Below are 21718 nucleotides of genomic sequence, written 5' to 3'. Positions count from 1 at the left end.
CAATAAAATGTTTTGTTTTGTTTTTACATGTGTTTGTATTTATGCAACACAAGACCTCACGAATAAAAGGACAAGCTACAGACAGGAAAAAGAAAAACGTTTCCAAAGCACATTAACAATGAACATCCAGAATTTACAAAATTTTCTATAAATCATTTAAGGGGGAGAAAAAAAACCAAGCAAATAGCAGTCAATTACAAAATCTATAAACAGATTATTTGCAGTAAAGGAAAACTGAATGACCAATAAACAGATTATGCTCAAACTCACTCATTTCACTAACTGCATTTTCACACCTATATGAGATTTTAAAAAAGGGTATATCCATGTTGGGCTTTACTTTGAGAAACAGGACTTCTTCCATGCTGATGAAGTGGTTGGATAACATCGTAAAGAGCATGGGTTCTGGAGGCACTGGCTTCTGTTTCAAACCCTCTAACAATCTTTATGGTAATGTGCCTTGAGCAAGTTACTTTATCTTGCTGTGAAACAAATCTCTCTGGGCTGTGCATTTCCTCAGGTCTTATGATTGAGGCACATACTGCGCTTTGTTTAAAATTATCTTTTCAAGAATATTTGTATAGTAAACAGTCTTTGAAGATAGAGATAGTGTCTCCCACTGGAGTAAAGGGCATGCATGCTTTCAGGACATTATTAAAGCTTCCCTAAACTCACTGTTCCTCTTCTATAAAGCAGTCCACTGCAGGTGCAGATATCATCTGACTCTGCTGGCAAAGCCCTGTAGGAAGCAGATTTGGGGGGAGCCAGTGCACGAAAGGCTGATACTCTGGCTCTTCCTGGTACTGTGAGCAATAAATTGTACTTCATCTAACCCAGGAGTCTCCTGTCTTCTACAAGTATCCGCAAATCTTTGGCAGGCTAACTTGTTAGCTTGTAAGTGGAATGAAATCTCAGACCTTCACACTTGTTTGCAAATGTCTCTTTGCCTGATTTATTTTTCTCATCTGCAGAATAAGTGTGTGTGTGTGGGGGGGTGGTGGTGGTGGTGATATTTTCTATTCATAGGACATTATTATTTAAATTAAAAATGTGAAACATTTAGAACAGTATCTGGTACAGAGCAAGTGCTCAATCTGTTTTTGTATATACAAAGGTTCAAAACACTATAAAGAATTACTATGTATTTTATGGCTATATTTTATTATATATATATACATACATATACATACATATATAAACACACATATATACATATATATACACATACATATATACATATATATATGGCATTTAAAAATGTTAATAATAATAGACTCCAAATCGATTGTAGTTGTTAATTCTGAGGAGGTAAGAAGGCAAATAGGATTAGGAAATTGACACAGGATGCTTCAACTTGGTTGTGTTTTAGTGTTTTTAAAAATGTCTCTGAAACAAATATAAAAAATATGTTAAGATTTTAAAAGGCTAGATATTGTATACATTGTTTTGCATTTTATTATGCATACTTCTGTATATTTAAAATATTTTATAAAAATAAAATTTAAAAATATGTGCAAGACCCAATTATTTTGAATGATAATTTTAAGGCTCCAGAGTTGTCATTCCATTATGTCGAAAAGCACATTTAGAAAGTGCGTTCTACTTTTTTGAAATAGAACCTAAATGACTGTGACTATTGTATCCAATTTTTCCATTTCCCTATATTTAGATATGATTTTTCTTTCTGGCACTTAATTGATGTGTTATATAGTGCTGTAGTTTTAAAGAAGTGACACTTTGTAAAGTCCCAAAACTAGATCACGGGGACCTTACAGCTTCCACCCTGTTTGCTGGAATATTCGCTCTTGGAACCCAGGGCCACCACGGAAAAAGGCCAAACATCTCTTTAGTAATCTTGCTGCGAGTGCAGGTGCTTTGGGTGACCCCCGCCCACTGCCAGACAGGTGAGAAAAGAAGCCTCCGCCTGATTCTTCCCCTCAGCCATTGGCCCATCCTTCCCGTCCCACCTGAGGCAGCGGACTGTATAGAAGTGGCAGGCCATCCCCTCTGTTCTCTAATTCCTGAGAGCAAAATCTATTGGTTATTGTCACTCACTAAGTTTGGAGATGGTTGCATGTGGCAGCAGGTAGCAGGAGCAAGCTCCTCTTAAAAAATACCTGGTTTGCTGCTTACAGTGATGGTGGAGCTACGTGGGATACATACAATTTGAACATTTTCAGCATTTGTTCAGAGGGCCAGGATATGAGAGGAATCCTGCACACGATAAGAACCACAAAGGATGGTTAAGAAGAAAAAGAAATGAAACAAACAGGAAAAAAAATGTAAAGTGCAACGTATATATAGTTGGTACATAATTGATTAGTTCATATATATAGTTAGTATTGTATATATATTTTCCAGGCTAAAAATCTTTACAAAGCAGCTGCTGAGATTTGAGAGCTTTCATCATATCCATCTTTTTATTTTTTTTATTTTTAATTTGTAGAAGTAATTTTTAGAATCACGTATTTTTGTTTTGGAGTAATCCAAATTTTCCACTGAAAAAACATCTCAGCCTGCCCATAAAACCTTCTTCTTCTCAGGTACCTATTTTGATTAGGTATTTCACTCTATTTTAAAACATTACTAAAAAGAGGGCAGCTTTATTCTTTTCCATTGATTTTAATATTTATCACACAGAATGTTGGTTTTCTAGATTCTTACCAGAAATTATAATTTTATACTCTCTGAAGCCAACTTTTACCCAAAACTGTGTGTGAGAAATAACTTTATGAAAGTGTTCCCAAGGAATAAGCACCCTGTTTATTCCGGATGACTGTTTTTAAAACTGGGGTTCATGGATCAATTGCTAATAACCATTTTGGTAGTTGCTGGAAAACAAAACTGCAGATTTGTGACCCCCAACAAAGGCCTACTAAATCAATATCTCCAAGGACACTTCGTTATTCACAAGTTGGTTGAATACTTCATATATATAAATATAGAGAGAGGGGGAGGGACAAAGAAAGAGAGGGAGAGACAGCGAAAGTAAAAACTCATGCAGTAAACATTTTGAAATTTATTCTGATTCCAACTTGATCAAAAGAAGGTTTATGTATCTTGGAGTGCCTGGGTGACTCAGTCAGTTAACTGTCTGACTCTTGATTCATCTCAGGTCATAATCTCATGGTTCATGGGTTTGAGCCCTGCATTGAGTTCTATGCTGACAGTGTGGAGCCTGCTTCGGATTCTTCCTGCCTCTCTCTCTCTCTCTCTCTCTGCCCTTCCCCTGTTCCCTCCCTTTCTCTCAAAAAATAAACTAAAACAATTTTTTAAAAGGTATATTTATCTTTATCATTTTATATTGAAGATCTGCTAAATTGTGTTCCCCATGACCTCATTTTCTCAGCTTTCATTCAGCAAAGTTTTAAGATAGAGCCATATTAAATTTCATATCATAGTTGCACTTCAGTTGCTGTTGAGAGCATCGGGTAACACATGATGAAGATTCTCAAGAAAAATGTCCCATTACTTTAGTACTAGTAAAAATGGATTTCTTCTGAATAAATTCGTTACCCCATGGTGTCATGGAAATTATTCTTCTCCATTTGCTTTACCATTGACCCCATTAAAAATTTGTAAAGGAGATTTTGTTCTATTAAAATTCTTTTCTTTTTAATTTAAATCCAAGTTAGTTAACATATAGTATAAAAACAATTTTAGGAATAGACTTTAGTGATTCACCACTTACATGTAACACTCAGTGGTCATCCCAACAAGTGTCCTCCTTAATGCCGCTTGCCCATTTAGCCCATCCCCCCACCCGACACCCCTCTAGCAACCCTCAGTTTGTTCTCTGTATTTAAGAGTCTCATGTGGTTTGTCTCCCTCTCTGTTTTTATATTATTTTGCCTCCCTTCCCTTATGTTCATCTGTTTTATATCTCAGGTTCCACATATGAGTGAAATTAAATGATACTTGTCTTTCTCTGACTTTTTTCAATTAGCATAATACACTAGTTCCATCCACTTTGTTGCAAATAGTAAAATTTCATTCTTTTTGATTGCCAAGCAATATTCCATTGTATATACATACCACAACTTCTTTATCCATTCATCATTTGTGCTTTTTCCATATTTTAGCCATTATCAATAGTGCTGCTATAAACATTGGGGTGCATGTGCCCCTTTGAAACAGCACTCCTGTATCCTTTGGATAAATACCTAGTAGTGCAATCACTGGGTCATAGGGTAGTTCTACTTTTAAGTTTTTCAAGAACCTCCATACTGTCTTCAAGAGTGGCTGCACCAGTTTGCATTCCCACCAGCAGTGCAAAAGAGATCCTCTTTCTCCACATCCTCGCCAACATCTGTTGTTGCCTGAGTTGTTAATATTAGCCATTTCAACAGGTGTGAGGTGGTATTTCATTGTGGTTTTGATTTGTATTTCCCTGATGATGAGTGATGTTGAGCATTTTTTTTTATGTGTCTGTTAGCCATCTGGATGTCTTCTTGGGAAAAGTGTCTTCCTCTTTCTCTCTGGCAACTTTCAAGGTAGTGTTTTTTTTCCTGCACTCTCCTGATATGCTGCACTCTCCCCCGTTCTCTGTCCTCTATCCACAAAAACAGCTCCCTATACTCCACACCTTTCTCTCCCCCAGTTCGCCTCTCTACACTGTATACCTGCTGAGTTCTCTGGCTCAAGTTGTTCAGATTGTTGTGTTAATCCTCAGATCAATTTCCTAGGTGTGCAAAATGGTTTGGTGTTGATCTAGCTGTGTTTCAGGGATGAGACAAGTGGAGGGTCTCCATGCTGCTTCACCATCTTCCTGGAGATCTCTACAATTCTTGTTTAATACTGAAATTCTATTTTCCCACTGCCACAAATGTTTTTACTTCTTAATCTTATATCATTCAATTTAATATTATCAGCTGCCTTAAATTCTCCTTTGCAGTAGTTTAGGGAAGAAGGAAGGAAGAGAGAGAGAAAGAGAAAAGGAGGAGGAGGAGAAAGTAAGGAAGGAAATCTTTAGAACACTAAGTCTAGTTTGGCTTACTACTCCTTACAAAAATATAGACAGTAAATAGTGTCTATAGGAAGCAGTAAATAGTTTTTGCTAAATTACAATAAATAATATCATTATTTCCTATGCTATAAGAAGTTAATAGTTCATATTTCTTACTCAAGTTATTAACTTTCCTTCTTCACCAATAAGACCTACCCAAGTCCATCAATCACCAATGGGCTGGAGGGAGGTGAACAAAAACAATGTTCCCAAAGCTGGTGTTAGTTTTGTATGAGCCACCAGGAAGGAGATACCTACAGATGTCAGTCAGCCCCTCTGTGACATTTTCAAGCCCACAATACTCCTAGCACCAAAAATACATTTACTACAAAGTTTTATCCAAAACTTCATGGGCCACTTAATTCTACCCACATCTTGGACACCTCACCTCTTTGATTACTTGTCAGAATTGCAGCCACTCCTATTTCTTAACTCTGTCCTTCTCTTGTACCACAAAATTTGTTCTTCCTCTTCTGATATTTCCTGTCCTCACACAAGACAAATCCTCCTTCAGAATATTCATATGTGGGTTTACAAAGTCTAAAAATTTCCCCACATTTTTTTTTCTTTTCATAAAATGTTTCTGTTTCCCAGTCTTTGCGGGTATCTAGATTCTCCTCTAGGACCTACTGCTCCTTCTGGCATTTTCTAGTGCTCAGTCTTCCAAAATCAAGTTCCCACTATCTCCACATTTGAACAGGAGAGAAAACAAGAGTGGATGAATCAGAATTCTTCTCACAATGTCATTCTTTCTTTCTCATCTCATGGGTAAATCTCCCATTTTTTTAATCCATGGTATCCATCTATACCAACATCTACCCACTGTTAGCAGCCAGGTAAAACAACAACAACAACAACAACCAACTACTTTATTTCTTGATACTTTTTGTTCTCTGTTCAAAGTCTTCACCTACATTCTAATTCTATTGTCACCACTGACCCCTCGTTCCTAATTTCCTCCTATTTGAGCTCCTAAGGTCATAGATAGAGCATATAAAAGATTAGCAGGCTTCTCAAAAACTCTGAATGTTTGAAAAGTAGAAAGCAAAGTAGAAAGCAAGTTATCTATTTTCTCTTCCCTATGCTTCCCTGATTTTTCTTGTCCTTTCTAATAACTTTCTGTAATTTAATATTATGTACATATTTATATAAGCATTGATGGTGTCTGCACCTAGAAATGTTCAACGCCAAATTGGGGATATGCTTTGAATACTGATCAAGTGACAGCGTTGGTAAGTGTGGCAAAAATGGCATCCTATAAAGTAGTAAAGGGCACGAAGACTTACAGTCTTGAAGGGAGGGAATGAGGGTGATGGAGAGAGGGTCCGATGGGAAGGACCCCATTCCCCATACATATATGCACACATTACCCTTTCTCTCCTTGTCAAGGTTGCAAGCCAGCACCTGAACCCCAGAATACTGGCAATTGCAGAAGAGCAAATAGCAACTTAGAATTTAAAGTATTACGTAACAACTCCAAGCACATCTGTTCTATATCAATTTCTCAAAGATACAGTTCATTAAAATCAGTCTCACCAGCCATTGTCATTTAGTCACTTGACTCTGTCATTCTTCGACTGCCACCTCCCTGACAGGATTCTGACAAGATCCAGAAGGTCAGTTAAGCTATTTGCTACTCTTTTCCATTAATGGTTTATTAACTAGGCAAGGCTATATATATTCTCTTCAACTATGTGTCTCCAGTCAAAACTAGCTCTGCAGAATGGTAAATTTCCCCCTAAATCATTTTAAAACTATTAGGTGTCTTCCTCCCCATCTCAGAAAGAATATGCATGCTAATGTTTTGAGTTACTTTTATGCATAATGTTGGTTGTATTAACTACACTGGACTGGATAAATCCTTCATTTCTGATAAAAATCAGCATTCTTTTAAGAGTTTTCTTCACCTTATCTGAAAATGTTTTCTTTTTCATTTTCCTTCCAAGTTTTTTTTTTTTTCTTTTCTCTCAGGGCCTGATTTAGAATGTCTCTCATTGTTAATGATACTCAGTAGAAGTCGCTAAAATATCTCCCTCAGTTAACATCCAATTAACTGAATTGCTTTAGAGGTAAACTCCCTCTAAAGCATAATCAGCATATTCGTGGCTTGGTTTCCCTCATTCTGCTTGTGCTACAGAATTTACCTTGTAGCAGAGCCAACACAGTGTATTCCCCATGGTCTGTTCTATGAAGATCTGCTCTTCGCGTTGCCTCAGTCAGAGGGCTTTCCCTGTTTTCAAAAGCAGGACCACTTGCCATCAACGTGTTTTCTAGAGACAGATTTTTAAGGTATGGCATTCATAGAAACTGGGAGATATCCAAGGGCCTTTATCATAAGTACAAACCCTTTGAAAGTACATGCCAGAGGCAGGTTTAACTGTAAATCTCTATGTGTAAAAATCCACAGATTTTTATCAAATTCTCAATGAATCTACAGTCTTAGAAAAACTAAATAAAGACAGGCACAGTTCTTGCATTTGCCGATTTAATGGATGGCACGTGGTACCATGTGTAAGTAAACTTTTCAGCAAAATCGTCAATGAAATTCATACCTAATTTAGATTTTCTTTACCATTAACATGCCTTCATTCCTTAGTCTAGTTGAAAATGGCTGATAACTTCTAACCTTTACATACCCTGCAGTACATTGGCTGGAAGTTCATGCCAATAAGTACATACTGCTACATTCACATACAGACACACACACACACACACACACACACACACACACACACACACATCACAAAAAGATTTAGCCTGGAGCTAAGAATAGCCTGCCACCTACAGTCCTATACTTTATTGATTCTTCTACATCTATCATTTTATAAATTCTCTTTCAAAGATTCTATGGTAAAAAATTATCTCATTCATGGTAACATGAGCTTTTGTTTCTTTGTTTCAGATAAATACGTTCTTTGTTTTCAGACAAGCTTTTGGTTTATTCTGGTTTTTCTTGTTTTTTTGTTTGTCTTAAAGGATTGTGTCTCATTTAATGCATCAATACAACAAATAAGCAATAATTAGTAAACTCCGGTACTAAAAGACATCAATAGACTGGGGCCAGTGGAAAATTAAACGGATGCAAAAAATAGAAAGTATGAATTAGTACAGAGTGTTTGATAATATTAAATTTTTGGATACATTATGTTCATTTAAATGTTCTTTTAAAATTTAAAAGCTGCTGAGGAGCAGTTTCAGTTTATTTTGGGGAGGCCGTGAGTCTACCAGAATGGCCAATGATGTCCACATGAAAACAAAATATCCTGCCAGACTAAAAATCAAACACTCTACTTAGTGAAAGCAACTGATTGGATGATGATTGAAATGTCTCTAAATGTGGTAGATTTCTTAATTCTTCACAACACCTTTCATTTTATTTCATTTCATTTCACATATGAAATTTCATTGTAACTAATTTTGGGGAATCCAATCACATTTTTCCTCTCTGCTTGGTAAGTGAGAGTCAAAACAAAAACAAACAAACAAACAAAAAAAAACATTAAGGAAAATTCACCTTGTCTTTGTAGTCCAGTGGCTTGGTGAGTGGAGAATTATCCTGATAGTAGGACTAAAAGATGAATAATGATGACGGACATTTTAAGACCAGCAGAAAAAGCGTCACAAAGTGGTGTGCACACAAGAGAAAGGGAAGGAGGGAAAAAATAAAAAGTCTCAATGAACTTACTTTAGAATATATGTGTATTTTATTATTCATCATGTAAGACGGTTTGTAGCTTTGGGAGGAGGAGATGTGTCATATTATATTTACTGCTTAGACTTCTCAGGCTCTTCCTTTGCCCTGGATAAAGTCTGTCCAAATTTAGATATTTCTTCTCAGAATGAAATTAGTCCTTTAATTTAACCAGATAATTTTACTCTAAAGTTATTGGAAGTTGTTTATATTAGAGATAAATGAAAAAGATGAATGTATTCAGCAGTTAAATTGGATACAGAGGGTACTTACATAACACTACTTGTTTTTGATTTTGATCATCACTCCATTTTCACCGAGGCTTGGCTATTATTATTCTAGCAAGACTTTCTTAACTTTGGCTGTCACTGCTTTTCCTGGTGCTCCATTCTCCATTTTTTCTGATGGTTTTGCAAAGGGCTGTCTCATACTTCTCCATATCATGTTTCAAATAATCTCACGGGATTTGCCAGAATCTAGATTAGGGATAGAATGACAGTGTGAAAGCATCCCAGCTGATGATGATTCACCTTCTTAGCCACCCCCAACTTGATGGGGAAACTATTGCAGCTCACTCAACATCCAATGTCCTAGTACAGTAAACAGTATGATGACTTTATTATCCTCACCGAAAATCCATAAATACAAATATCCTTCCTCTTCTCTGAGCAATTGATGCCTTGCATCTCTTCTACCTTAGAACCCCCAATGAGAACACGACCTGTCAAATGACCTGTCATTGGTGTTGTTGGGCTCTGTTAGGGCTACATTCTCTATTTTTTAAATATTTATTTATTTACTTAGAGAGTGAGTGTGTGAGCAGGAGAGGGATGGGGGGGGGGGGGAGAGAGAATCCCAAGCAGGCTTCTGGGCCGCCAGCTCAGAGCCCGATGCCAGGCTCGATCTCACCACCATGAGATCATGACCTGAACCTAAATCAGGAGTCAGACGCTTAACGAATTGAGCCACCCAAGCACCCCAGGGCTATATTCTCTAGTAATCAGCTAAGAAATTACTGAGCACCTATCATATACCAGGAGGTATGATGAATGGGTGCTAAGAATAAAATAATAGACATGACAAATACTCCCTGCCCTTATGAAGTTTTCAGTCAGGTGGAACTAATAATATTCTGAGGACATCTTTATTTTCATCGGGGATATCTTTGTTTATTTAGGACTGAATTACATTCTTTTAGGGAAACTGTCAACTCTTGGTCTTTCTCCTAGGCAAAAAATCAAATATACATTCTTGGTGTTTTTTGTCACTTTTTATCAAGCAATACTGAACACTGTACTTTCCTTGAATTCAAAATGCCTCTAATCTAAGAACACTGGTACTATATTACCGTGGTAGAATTTTAAATGTGGAAACAGCATCTGCCTTGTATTTTAATCCAAATCATTAATTACAAGTGCCTTATCTGTTCTGTTCTCATGCTGCCTTTCCTGTACAGGTCTGAAGTGTGGGCACCTCTAGGGAGTCAATTAGTTGTGAGATGATAATGTGGTCAACCAGTAATCAGTATCTTTGATTGAGGGTTTATTCTCACTCTATTCTCATTACAATTACTATAGACCACAGATTTTGCCTAGTAAATGTCTCTCAGATCTATCACTTTCCCCTCCATTCTTACCTTGTCCTCAGATTCAGGTGTGGCTAGAGCAGTCCCTAAACTACACTCTTTGATCTCTCAAGATCTTTCTTTACATATTAATCATCACAATTTAAATGCACTTTAAAGCATATTATTCCATGTATAAAAGTCTTCCAACCAGTCTTCCCACTGCTTACAGGATTAAGTCCAACCTGCTTAACACAGGCTGTGTTCTTGCATTCTGGTCCTGGCCCTCGTCTGGTCAATGGCCACCAGGAACATAGCTGTAGTCAAACAAAATTGGGTTTCGTAGTTCTACAGTAAGGGACACTGCACACCATGGATAATGATAGGTCATCTCAGTAAGAAAGTTTAAGAAGAGACTGGTTAAAGAATTGTGTTTATGTTCTGTAATTTGAAGGAAGTTTGAGAAAGCAGGAAGTTTGCTCTGCTTTGGGTGCTGGCAGGAAGTAGGCTAAATGCAGGATTGGGCGTATTAATGACTTTTTTTTTTTTTCCCAATCCAGGAGGATAAAGGATAGGGACTAACGCTGTGATTAGTTAAGAAGCAACAGCCACTCATGTTAGGAAAGGAGGATGATTGGTTGTTTTTGTGGTTTACAGTGTTCCCACTTTTGTCTCTGCACAGATACCACATTTGTTTACTTGAAATATCTCTTTATAAACTACAGTTAGCTGTGAAAGTTTCTCACATTTTCTTGATGACCTTGATGGATTTGAGGAGTACTGGTCAAGCCTTTTGCAGGACATCCCTTTACAGGAAATTATGTCACAAGTAGAGGGGGGTGTATTTGCGAGGAAGATCACAGAGGTAAAGTACCATTTCTATCACACCGCAGCATGAGAATATATAGTCAACACAATTAATCATGGCTGATATTGACTGGCTGAGGTGGTAACTGTCAAGTTTCTCCACCATAAGATTATTATTCCACCCCCACCCCCTCCTTTTTTTTTTTTTTTTTACTGAACTCTTTGGAAGGAAGTCACTATGCACAGCTCACACCTACAGAGTGGAGATTTATGCTCCCTCTCCTTATTAACAGAGTATCTAAATTATTTGGAATTCTTAGGCAAAGGAGACTTATCTCTTTTCCCTTCTTTTTTTCCCAATCATTTACTTATGTCACTATTGGTTCATGTATACTTATTTTGTACTTTGGGCTATAATCCCATATTCCTTTATTTATTTTATTAATTTCCTGTCAAATAGTTCCAGCTTTGGCCACTAGGAGCTCCCTTAATTGGCTCCTGTGCCCCTTTGACATACCTCCCATCAGTTTTTTCTTCTTATTGAGTACTTCCTCACTTTTGGGCTCCCTAAAATTCAACAACCTCTTATTGTATATTTCCTGTACCTAGGAAATATATCCCGTAGAACTAATCATTTACCCTAGGACACTGGTTTCTTTTTGCTGGAGAAGTGTATTAGGAACTAAGCTCTGAGCTCTAGCTGTGCTCCTACTGGGGTATCAGGCCTTCTCAGCTGTCACAGCAAAGAAACACAAGTGTATATGCTAACCCAGGTACATACATATATTTATAAATATTTTTATATGCAACCATCTTTAACTCTATTAAACCCAACATGAGTTCATATTAATGTCTCCAACTCTAATCCATTACTACATAGTTAATTCTAAACTCCTCCCTGGCATATTAATAAATTTTCACTGTGACTATGAGATATCTGGCTCCTACCATCTGCCTTACGTTTACTTAATTCTTTACTTGCAATATATATGTATAGCAGAATCTGAATTCTTAACCCATATCCCCATGGGCAACAACTTAATCAACTAGAGTACAGTCATGTGAAGTTTCTTTGCCTTTACTCTTAGAGACTCTACATATTTCCAGTTATTTAGGTCAGCACCTTTTCCTTCCATTTCTTTCACTGAAGTGGTTTCATACATTTGTAACACAATTTGATCCTCTTGTTACAGTTTGCATTCCTTCTTGGAGCTCCCAAATTTTTAAATACTTTTTGTTCTTACTTTTGCGTATATTAACATTTGTACTTTGTGTTGTAATTGTCTATGGGTTTTGAAGAAAAATGCATTGTCATGTATCTACCATATTTATTATCCATTCACCTATTAGAAGATACATTGGTTGTCACCAGTGTTTTTGTGACAATAAATAAAGCTGACATGCCTCTTTAGGTGTAACCATTTCCAGGTTGGCTTAGAAACTTCTCTGTGTTTCCATAATGTAATTTTCATAAAAGTATAATCTTCTATTATACTTATTTGCTTATCATTTTTTTTCTTTTACAGTCAGCTCCTTGGAGACTTAGACCATAACTAATACATCTTTACATCTTTCACTCTCAACCTAGGTTTCAGTGAATATTTTTAATTGAATGAACTTACCAGGTAGTATATACAACAATTTATATTTATATACCTTATGTAATTTAACATCACGCAGACACACTCATAAGTAGATTGAATGTGTCACGCCAGATAAGTTAAAACTCCAAATGCTTTTCTAAAATGATATCCATACTCATATTTTTAAATATGAGGCTCCTTTTGTAACCGTCATCTACTATTTAAAAGAAAATGACATAACTATGGATTTGAAACTATTGGAAAATATATTATAGCTTCTCTTCATCTGGATCACTTGAAATAATGTAGAATAAACACATACATATGAAGGGGATTAGAGGTTTCTTCCATTTGAAAAATAGTTATTCATTTGGCTTCTTTATTCTTAAAAAAATATTGTTTTGATTGTGCTTTTTGTGTTATTTCCAGAGAATATTAACCCTTTATGCAGTAGACAGTTGGGATATATCATTCCAGATTATTGTCAAAAAAACCCAAAATGCAATTTCTTTCTTTTTAACTTTATTCAGTTCAAGTTATAAGTCATCTGGCAGATATCATAAGCCATGTGACACTTTTAACGGCCCACAGGTAGAGAGTGAAGGCAAGAATTAATTTATACTTGAAAAAAGAGAAATATTCAGCATTTCAAAAGAAGTTTCTAGGTTATCCAGATACACATTTCAAATAGAGTGATTTATATAATCACTTGTATATCAAATTATTTTATTTTATTTTTGTTAGTCATGTCATTAATAATGTAAAGGTAAGACACTAGCTACAGTCAGTTCTCATTTTTCACAACAGATACGTCTATACAGTCACTGCAAACAGTGAATTAGCTAGCTAATATTAAACCATCTCTCCTAGAAGAAATACAGGGTTAGGTTCTTGCGAGCATCTGGTTACAACATTTTTATCAACTGATCAATATACTACCTATTTTATGTGTCTTTCTGTTTAAAATATTTTATTCAATATATATTGTTGCTTCATTAATACTGAACTCGGGGATGACAACACTTAACTCATGTTTGAACAAAGCTTATCTAGGGGCCCCTGTGTGGCTCGGTTGGTTGAGTGTCCAACTTTGGCTCAGGTCATAATCTTGCAGTTTGTGAGTTCGAGCCCTGTGTCAGGCTCTGTGCTGACAGTTTAGAGCCTGGAGCCTACTTTGGATTCTCTGTCTCCCTCTCTCTCTGCCTCTTCCCTGTTCATGTTCTGTGTTTCTCTGTCTCTCAAAAAATGAATAAATGTTAAAAACATTTTGGAAGTTTATCTAACATGTATAGGGCACATCACAGTTTTCTCCTGCTTAGAAACACTAGGTAGCACTTTAGCACTATCCTTGGGGGCCAGCTTAAACAGAGAAATCAACAGAAAGCACAAAAATGCAAAAACACAACACTGAATAGACTGAATAGGACACCTGTTTACAGTCTGAGAGCTGAACCAAGAAAGCTGTCTCCTTGTTTTGGTTTGGTTTTTGACTCTCTTTTTTGTTTGTTTGTTTGTTTGTTTTTTAAGTGTTTATTTTAATTCCAGTTAGTTAGCCTACAGTGCTATATTAGTTTCAGGTGTAGAATATAGTGGTTCAACAATTCCATATATCACCAGTGCACATCATGACAGGTGGACTCTTTATTCTCCATCACCTATTTCACACCCCCTCCCCATGTCCCCTCTGGTAGTTTGTTATCTATAGTTAGGAATTTGTTTCTTGCTTTCTCTCTCTCTCTTTTCCCTTTATGTGTTTGTTGTATTTCCTAAATTCCACATATAAGTGAAATCATATAGTGTTTGTCTTTCTCTGACTGACTGACTGACTTTCCTTCTTCACCCGTTTTACCTACCCACCACCCTCCCCTGGATAAAACCACCAAACTATTCTCAATGACCTGTTTTGTTTGTTTGTTTTGATTTGTTTTGTTTGTTTTGTTTTTAGATATCATATATAAGATCATGTTATTTACTTTTTTTCTGTTTGACTTATTTTACTTAGTACAATGCCTTCAAGTTCCATCTATGTTGTTGCAAATGTCTCCTTGTTTTGACCTCGGTTGGAAATGTGTGTGTTGGTGACTCAAATTATTTCCAACTCTGTGCATGTTCATGACAGTCTGAAAATGCCATGAGTATGGATTTGGAGGTTACAAATAAGTTTTAATGAAGAGGTTAATTCACAAATACAAACTCTATGAATAATGTGAAGCTATATTAAGTATAAGTGGCCCATATAATATGCATATGATATTAAACCTGATGTAAAATAATTTTATACTTATTGACAATAAAGTATGCAATATGAAATGTATGCTTTGCAAATATAAACAGCTTTTTCTTAAATGTAAATTTTCTGTTTGTTTAGAAAAGTGTAGAAAGCTCAAAATAATAATAAAACCATTCTCCATTAAAAATGTCAGTGAATAAATTACTCAGTATTGTTAACCACTTAACTGTGAGAAGCGGAATGATAGTTGTGAGGGGGAAAAAAAGGTTAATAAAATTAAAAAAAAACACCATCAAAGTATGTCTATTTGGTGAAAAATCAATGGTGAAAAATACTGTGAAATTAATTGCTAATGTATGTCACATGGACTATGTGTTGTAAGGATTCAGAAGAGGTGGGATCAGTGAGGGTTAGAGACACCAGAGAGTTTGGAGATAATGACTTGGGCTGGATACAAGGGGATAGAAGTATCTAAATGGATGAAAATTATGAGAAGAAAGAACTTTCAAAGTCCAGTAATAATGGGAGAAATGAGGCAGAGACTTGGAAATCATGGAAATGATTGTGAATTGTAAGCAGAATGAAACTAAAGAATTGAAACTAGAGAATTTGTTTGTGAAATCAAAACTAATAAATCAGATGGGGAAGATGGTACAAAATCAGATTCTACTTAACCTTTAGATCACAGAAATTTCACCTGCATGCAGTAATAATCAAAATGGTTAAAATCTATTGAGGGTTCTATGTCAGGAAAGAGCTTAAAACTTCATATGCCTGGGGGATTTTCTTTTTTTTCTTTTTCTTTTTTTAACAATGACCCTGTGTGGATGAGTATTATTATTTTGCTTGTTTTACAGATCAGAAAACTGAAGTTTGATGAGGAATAAGGAAATGAGCTTAGAGAAAGTAAGACTAATATAAAATTTGGGGTTCATCACTGAATCAATATGAAATAGAGAAAAATAAACCTCTTTTACATTGACTAATGGAAGAATGGCTTAACCAGAACAACACAGTCTACAGCTAATTATTCCCCAATATTGAGAAACTGCCTTTTGAGAACTCTACCTAATGTCCTGTGAACTATGAAATTTTCCAGTCTAATCTCCAAGGGTAGGGGAAAGAACCATTTGAGGCAATTAGAGAGGGATCAAGTAGGTCTAGACTGTGGACTGCATGAAACCCACCTAACATCTCATAAAAGCAAGACCTGAGAGAGTCAAACTGTCTCTAAGCAATTTAACTACACCCTAGAACAAAGCCAAAGAATGGTCTTAAGAATACAAAAATATTTAGCACTTACAAATGCAAAGTTCATAGTTTCTGGTATCCAGTGAAAGATTGTCAGGCATACAAAGAAGCAGGAAAACATGACCCATAGTGAGACGAAGAATCAATCAATTGGAATGCACCCAAAACTGTCACAGCTGTTGGAATTAGCAGGCAAGGACATTAAAACAATTTTAACTGACAGCTATATAAAACACAGAAGTTAAGTGGAGTCAATTAACCTTAAAAGCTGATTATTGAAGAAATGAGGTAATTAGTTCTTGGACTAGAGCCCCAGTATTAGAAAACAATATGGTAAGATGGATGTAAAAATCAACATTGAGATGGGAAAATCTAAAGAAATTCTTATGGGATTGTGTATAAGAGACAAAATTATTGTAGGAAAAAAAGTGTCAGATTTGGAGTCTTTCCAAAATGAGTCTCAATCTCCATCATTTACAACTTCTGTGACCTTGGACAAAATATTAACCACTATGAGTCTCAGTTTCCTTTGAGTGTCAGTTTCCTTATATGTAATAGAATAATAATAATAATGATGCCACATTGATATCAAAGTGCTTTAAAATCAGGGGCACCTGGGTGGCTCAGCTGGTTGAGCATCTATCTGGCTCTCGATTTCAGTTCAGTTTATGATCCCAGGGTTGTGGGATCAGGCATCACTGTGTGGAGCCTACTTGAGATTCTCTCTCCCTCTGCCCCTCTACCCGCCTCTAAAAAATAAATATAAATATAAATATATATATATATATATATATATATATATATATATACACACACACACACAAAATGCTTTAAAATCAGACACACTACATATATATTACCCATATGCATATGTACACATATACACTTATACACTTCACAGATACAAGTACACACACATATATGCATATTCCCATGAGTTTGACATATGATGTGTTAAGAAACATAGCAAATGAGTTTACATGGCTAGTATGACATATTGAAAGAATTGAACACAACTTTGTCAGCATTGAAAGACCTGTTATTTAAATACATTTTATAAAGTATATATTGCTAACCAACGAAAGTTGTAGATTTTTGTTTGGGACATGTGGTGAACACAAGAGCTTTAAAAATCAAAGGATAACAGAGAGGATGTTCATCTTACAGCTTACAAATAAAAATGGTTCAGGGAAGCCAAGATGGTTATCCAAGTTAAAAAAGAACTATTGTGAACCCCTACAGGCTGTCAGAATTATGGCGGTGGAAGACTTTAGGAAGTTAATGAATGGGGAAAGAAAGGAAGAAGACGTGCTCATTTTAGTGCTAAGGTCACAGTGGGTCTATCAGAGTCTGAAGAAATACGATTAAAAAGAACAAAAAAGCAACTGTGGGAGGTTGGATTGTGAATTTCTGCTATCCTTTCAATTTTTGAGTTCTGAAGCAACCTAGAAAAGAGCTTTAGGAGGTGGGTGGGTAAGGCAGACATTACTGGGCATGTCCATTGCTGTGTTTATAATTCTTTAGAGAAATAGGCATTCTTACAGCGATTTTATAATTGTCCAATCTTTAGGGGATTTGTAAAATCATGCCAATGAGCATTTTTAGTGGCATAGATTGGCTGTGTAAATACATGACTAGGATAAATCAGTGTTTTCATCTGACTTACAGTTTTATTCCCTCCAACGTAAACATAATTTTAATGAGCTACTTGAAACAAAGATTAGCTAAGAGGCATAGTAAATGTGGTAGATATCTCAAAATGAATGTAAATTTTTATGCTACATACAGATGTGATTAAATAATAAAATTCAAAGGTAAGCCAAGTATCTTAAAATCACAAACACAAATAATTATACCTGATGCTACACTTGATAGAGTACTGGCCACTTTTAAGAACATTCTTTATTTGGGGTGCCTGGGTCACTCAGTCAGTTAAACATCTGCCTTCGGCTCAGGTCATGATCTCACAGTTGGTGAGTTCAAGCCCTGTGAAGGACCCTATGCTGACAGCTCAGAGCCTAGAACCTCCCTCAGATTCTATGTCTCCCTTTCTCTGCCCCTCCCTGCACATGCTCTGTCTCTCAAAAATTAATAAACATTATTTTTTTTAAAAAAAGAACATTTTTATAATTGATACAGCACCCCCTTTCTCTCTCTCTCTCTCTCTCTCTCTCTCTCTCTCTCTCTCTCTCTCTCTCTCTGTGTGTGTGTGTGTGTGTGTGTATAAAAGAAAATAATTTCAGTAAGAATACTATAAATAGGTGCAAGTGTCATTGCCATATTTTGAATCTTGTTATTATTGATAATATTACTGTGGAAGGGGGGCTCTGGATTCTGTAGCTTGGTTTTAATGCCAGTTCTGACTTACTAAATTTAAGTAAAAGTATGGACTGATCTGAGGCAAGAAAACAAAAGCTTACCTGGGTCTTATAATTGTTCTTCATCTATGGATCTTTTTTCTGACGTGCCTCAGAATTTTCCATTAAGTATTTACTTATTTATTTTTGTTTTTTACTTTTGCAATAAGTAGAAGAATATTGTAAGCATTCTGAATCCCTTGAGGAACACTTTGAAACTGAGTACTGCCACGTGATTCTAGAACTATATTTGGGATTGTCTTTCCTGTTGCACGCTGGGGACAAGGAACTACTAACATGGCAGTATGTATGATTTAATGTGTTGCTTCTTAGAATGAAATCTTCACATACACCAGGGTCCACTAAGGTATTGTGACAATCAGTAAGTTCTGTTTCTTTACTATACAACACACACACACACACACACACACACACACACATTCTTGGGTCAGGGGCTTTATTTAGCTCCTTTATAAAAATGGATGTCAAAACACTGTTGACTCTGGAACCCAATTAAACATGCCTCCTATTCCTCCTCTCCTAACTTCTACACATCCACTCAGAAGAGAAAAAAAAATGTACCACATGCTGGTTAGGAATGTTGGCAAGAATCCCATACTCACAAAACAATGCTTTTAAATGTAAAGCATCATAATATCTATATTTTTTAATTAAAATTGGCAGTGAATAAGACAACGATGGCACTTTGTGTGAATAAAAAAGTGTAAGTCATTCCACCAAATAAAGAGTAAGGCAAAGACTCCAGGGATATTTATCTGGGTTCAAACCCATGCTTATTCACTTGGTGTGTGACAGATACATAGTACTTCTCTACTGAAGTTGATGATCGTCTTGAAATATCTGACTTATAGTGCTTTTTATCTATTGTGTTACACTCAATAAATATGAATGAGTTGGACATCTGAATTCAGAAGAGTATGTTATACCTTGAAATGTATTATCCAACACCTAAAACAGAAAAAATACCATGACTTCAGAGCATTTCCGAATATATCTAAGCATTAAATGAGGGTAGCATATAAATGGTAGTTTGGGTCAAAATGTCCTATTTTTGTGCAAATCCTCAAAACCCATTGCTTCCCGCTCCCCCCACCCACCATTCCTTCTGGTGTACACAATTCTCCTGGGTGATAATTAGGAACCGGACAGCAATTTTAGTAAACATCTGATACTTTTTCTCTGATTACACACCCATTGGCACAGATCATAAGGACATTGTATTTCTGTGATTACTAGTTTGTGTTCCCTTCTAAGCATTGGTGTCAGTGGATAGAATTGTCTACACACGATGGATCTGCAGCTACATAATTATCTATAGTGACCTTGACTACTGTGAGTAGTAGAGAAAGAAATCGTGCCATATCAAGAGACTCTAGCATATAAACTGAACCTAGCTTCCTAATCTTTTATAAATATTTCAGATTAATGCCCTCATATCCTTTCTCTTTTCCTGGCACAATCCATGTCAGATTTCTCTCCAGATTTTCCCCATGAGAGGACTAGACAGCACATAGTTCTATCCGTAAATAGTATTTATTAAATTTGCATGTGGTTTTCCTTATAATTATATTACTGTATAGTAGGAACCCCATTGCCATGGCAACCAGGAGTGGCAACATCACATTATCTAGAATATAAATAATGCTTACAAGACCCCCTCTTGCATTCTGATCCCACATTGTTATAATAATGTATAATCGCTGCAGTTCTTGCATCGTTATTTTGTTTGTTTATTTACAAAAACTTAGTAAACTTTACACACTCTCTTGATTTCACATATTATTTCATATTTGATTTTCTACTAACATTTCTTTTTCCCCACAGTGATAAGTTCTCCTTCTGGTCAATATCGTATATACGTTGCATCTTTAGTGGTACAAACTATATTAATTTTAAGTCAACAAGTTATAGTGAAAAATTCAAAATAACTTTGATCCAATTCAGATTATATACATATCTATAGAAACAGCTGATGTCACCCAAATATCAGAAGTAAAGTAATTTAGGTAACACATTGGAGTTCAGGCTGGCTAATCTGCATTTATAGTATGTGTTATGTAAATAGTATATGGTGATAAGTTGGGGCACCAGAGGGATTTAGCACAGTTCACCATGGATACGAGGACTGCAGACACATCAGGATATAGATCATGTTATGTGTTTATCGGAGCGATAAGCATAGTATTGTTTCAGTGTCAGTGCTAGAAAGTGTAGACCTATTTCGATTCATGTATTTTTTCACTCTTAAGTCTCTGCTGTATGAGGGCCAAAGAAAAATGACAAGAATTCAAAGGTGAATAAAACAAAGTCCTATTTCTCAAGATCATTTCATTGACAACTCTACTTATTTTGTCAATTATTAAAAAAATCATTTTTCTTTTCATTCTGACAATTTAAAAATCAATGCTTATCTTAAAAAATCAGGTATACATGTACAGTTTATCTTTTTCCCCCTGAAGAAAAGTATTAATCATATTTTCTCGAATTGATTATGCATCAGAATCAAAGAATACTTCATTACTGTTTGAAAGAAACAAAGCAATTTAACATATGCTATCTCTTTAATTGTTATAGAAAAAAGAGTCTAGGCTTTACAGCTAAGTAAAGTTTGAATCCTTGCGCTCTCACTTACTTCCAAAGTCTGAAGTATCTCGCCTATGCTTTCTGATCTCTGATTTCCCTTCGTTACAAAATGAACATAATTGATTATAAGTGGTTATAAGAATCTAATCTCATGAGTGTTTGTCACATAGTGTTTACTTAGTAAGTAATAGCTAGCCTCATAATTAGTATTTCATCCTAACAAAATATATTTTATTATGAATATGGAGAACAAACAGAGGTCCAAAGAGGTTATGACTCTTAATTATGTATTTTAAAATCACAGTGATTTATACTTTTAATTTGTTGTTTATTTATTTAATTTTAATTTTTAATGTTTATTTTTGAGACAGAGAGAGCAGCGGAGGGGTAGAGAGAGAGGGAGACACAGAATCTGAGGTAGGCTCCAGGCTCTGAGCTGTCAGCATAGAGCCCGACGTGGGGCTCAGACTCATGAACCACGAGATCATGACCTGAGCCAAAGTCAGACGCTCAACTGACTGAGCCACCCAGGCGCCCCTGATTTATACTCTTTAATTAATTTGCCTCGGGCTATATTTGCCAGGAACTTGTGTTATATGTAGAGTTATTATGTTGAGGAAAAATAA

Source organism: Acinonyx jubatus, chromosome C2 (genome assembly GCF_027475565.1).
Source record: "Acinonyx jubatus isolate Ajub_Pintada_27869175 chromosome C2, VMU_Ajub_asm_v1.0, whole genome shotgun sequence".
Lineage (NCBI taxonomy): Eukaryota > Metazoa > Chordata > Mammalia > Carnivora > Felidae > Acinonyx > Acinonyx jubatus.
The sequence above is the reverse complement of the archived record's forward strand: the minus strand, read 5'-3'. Positions refer to the sequence as shown.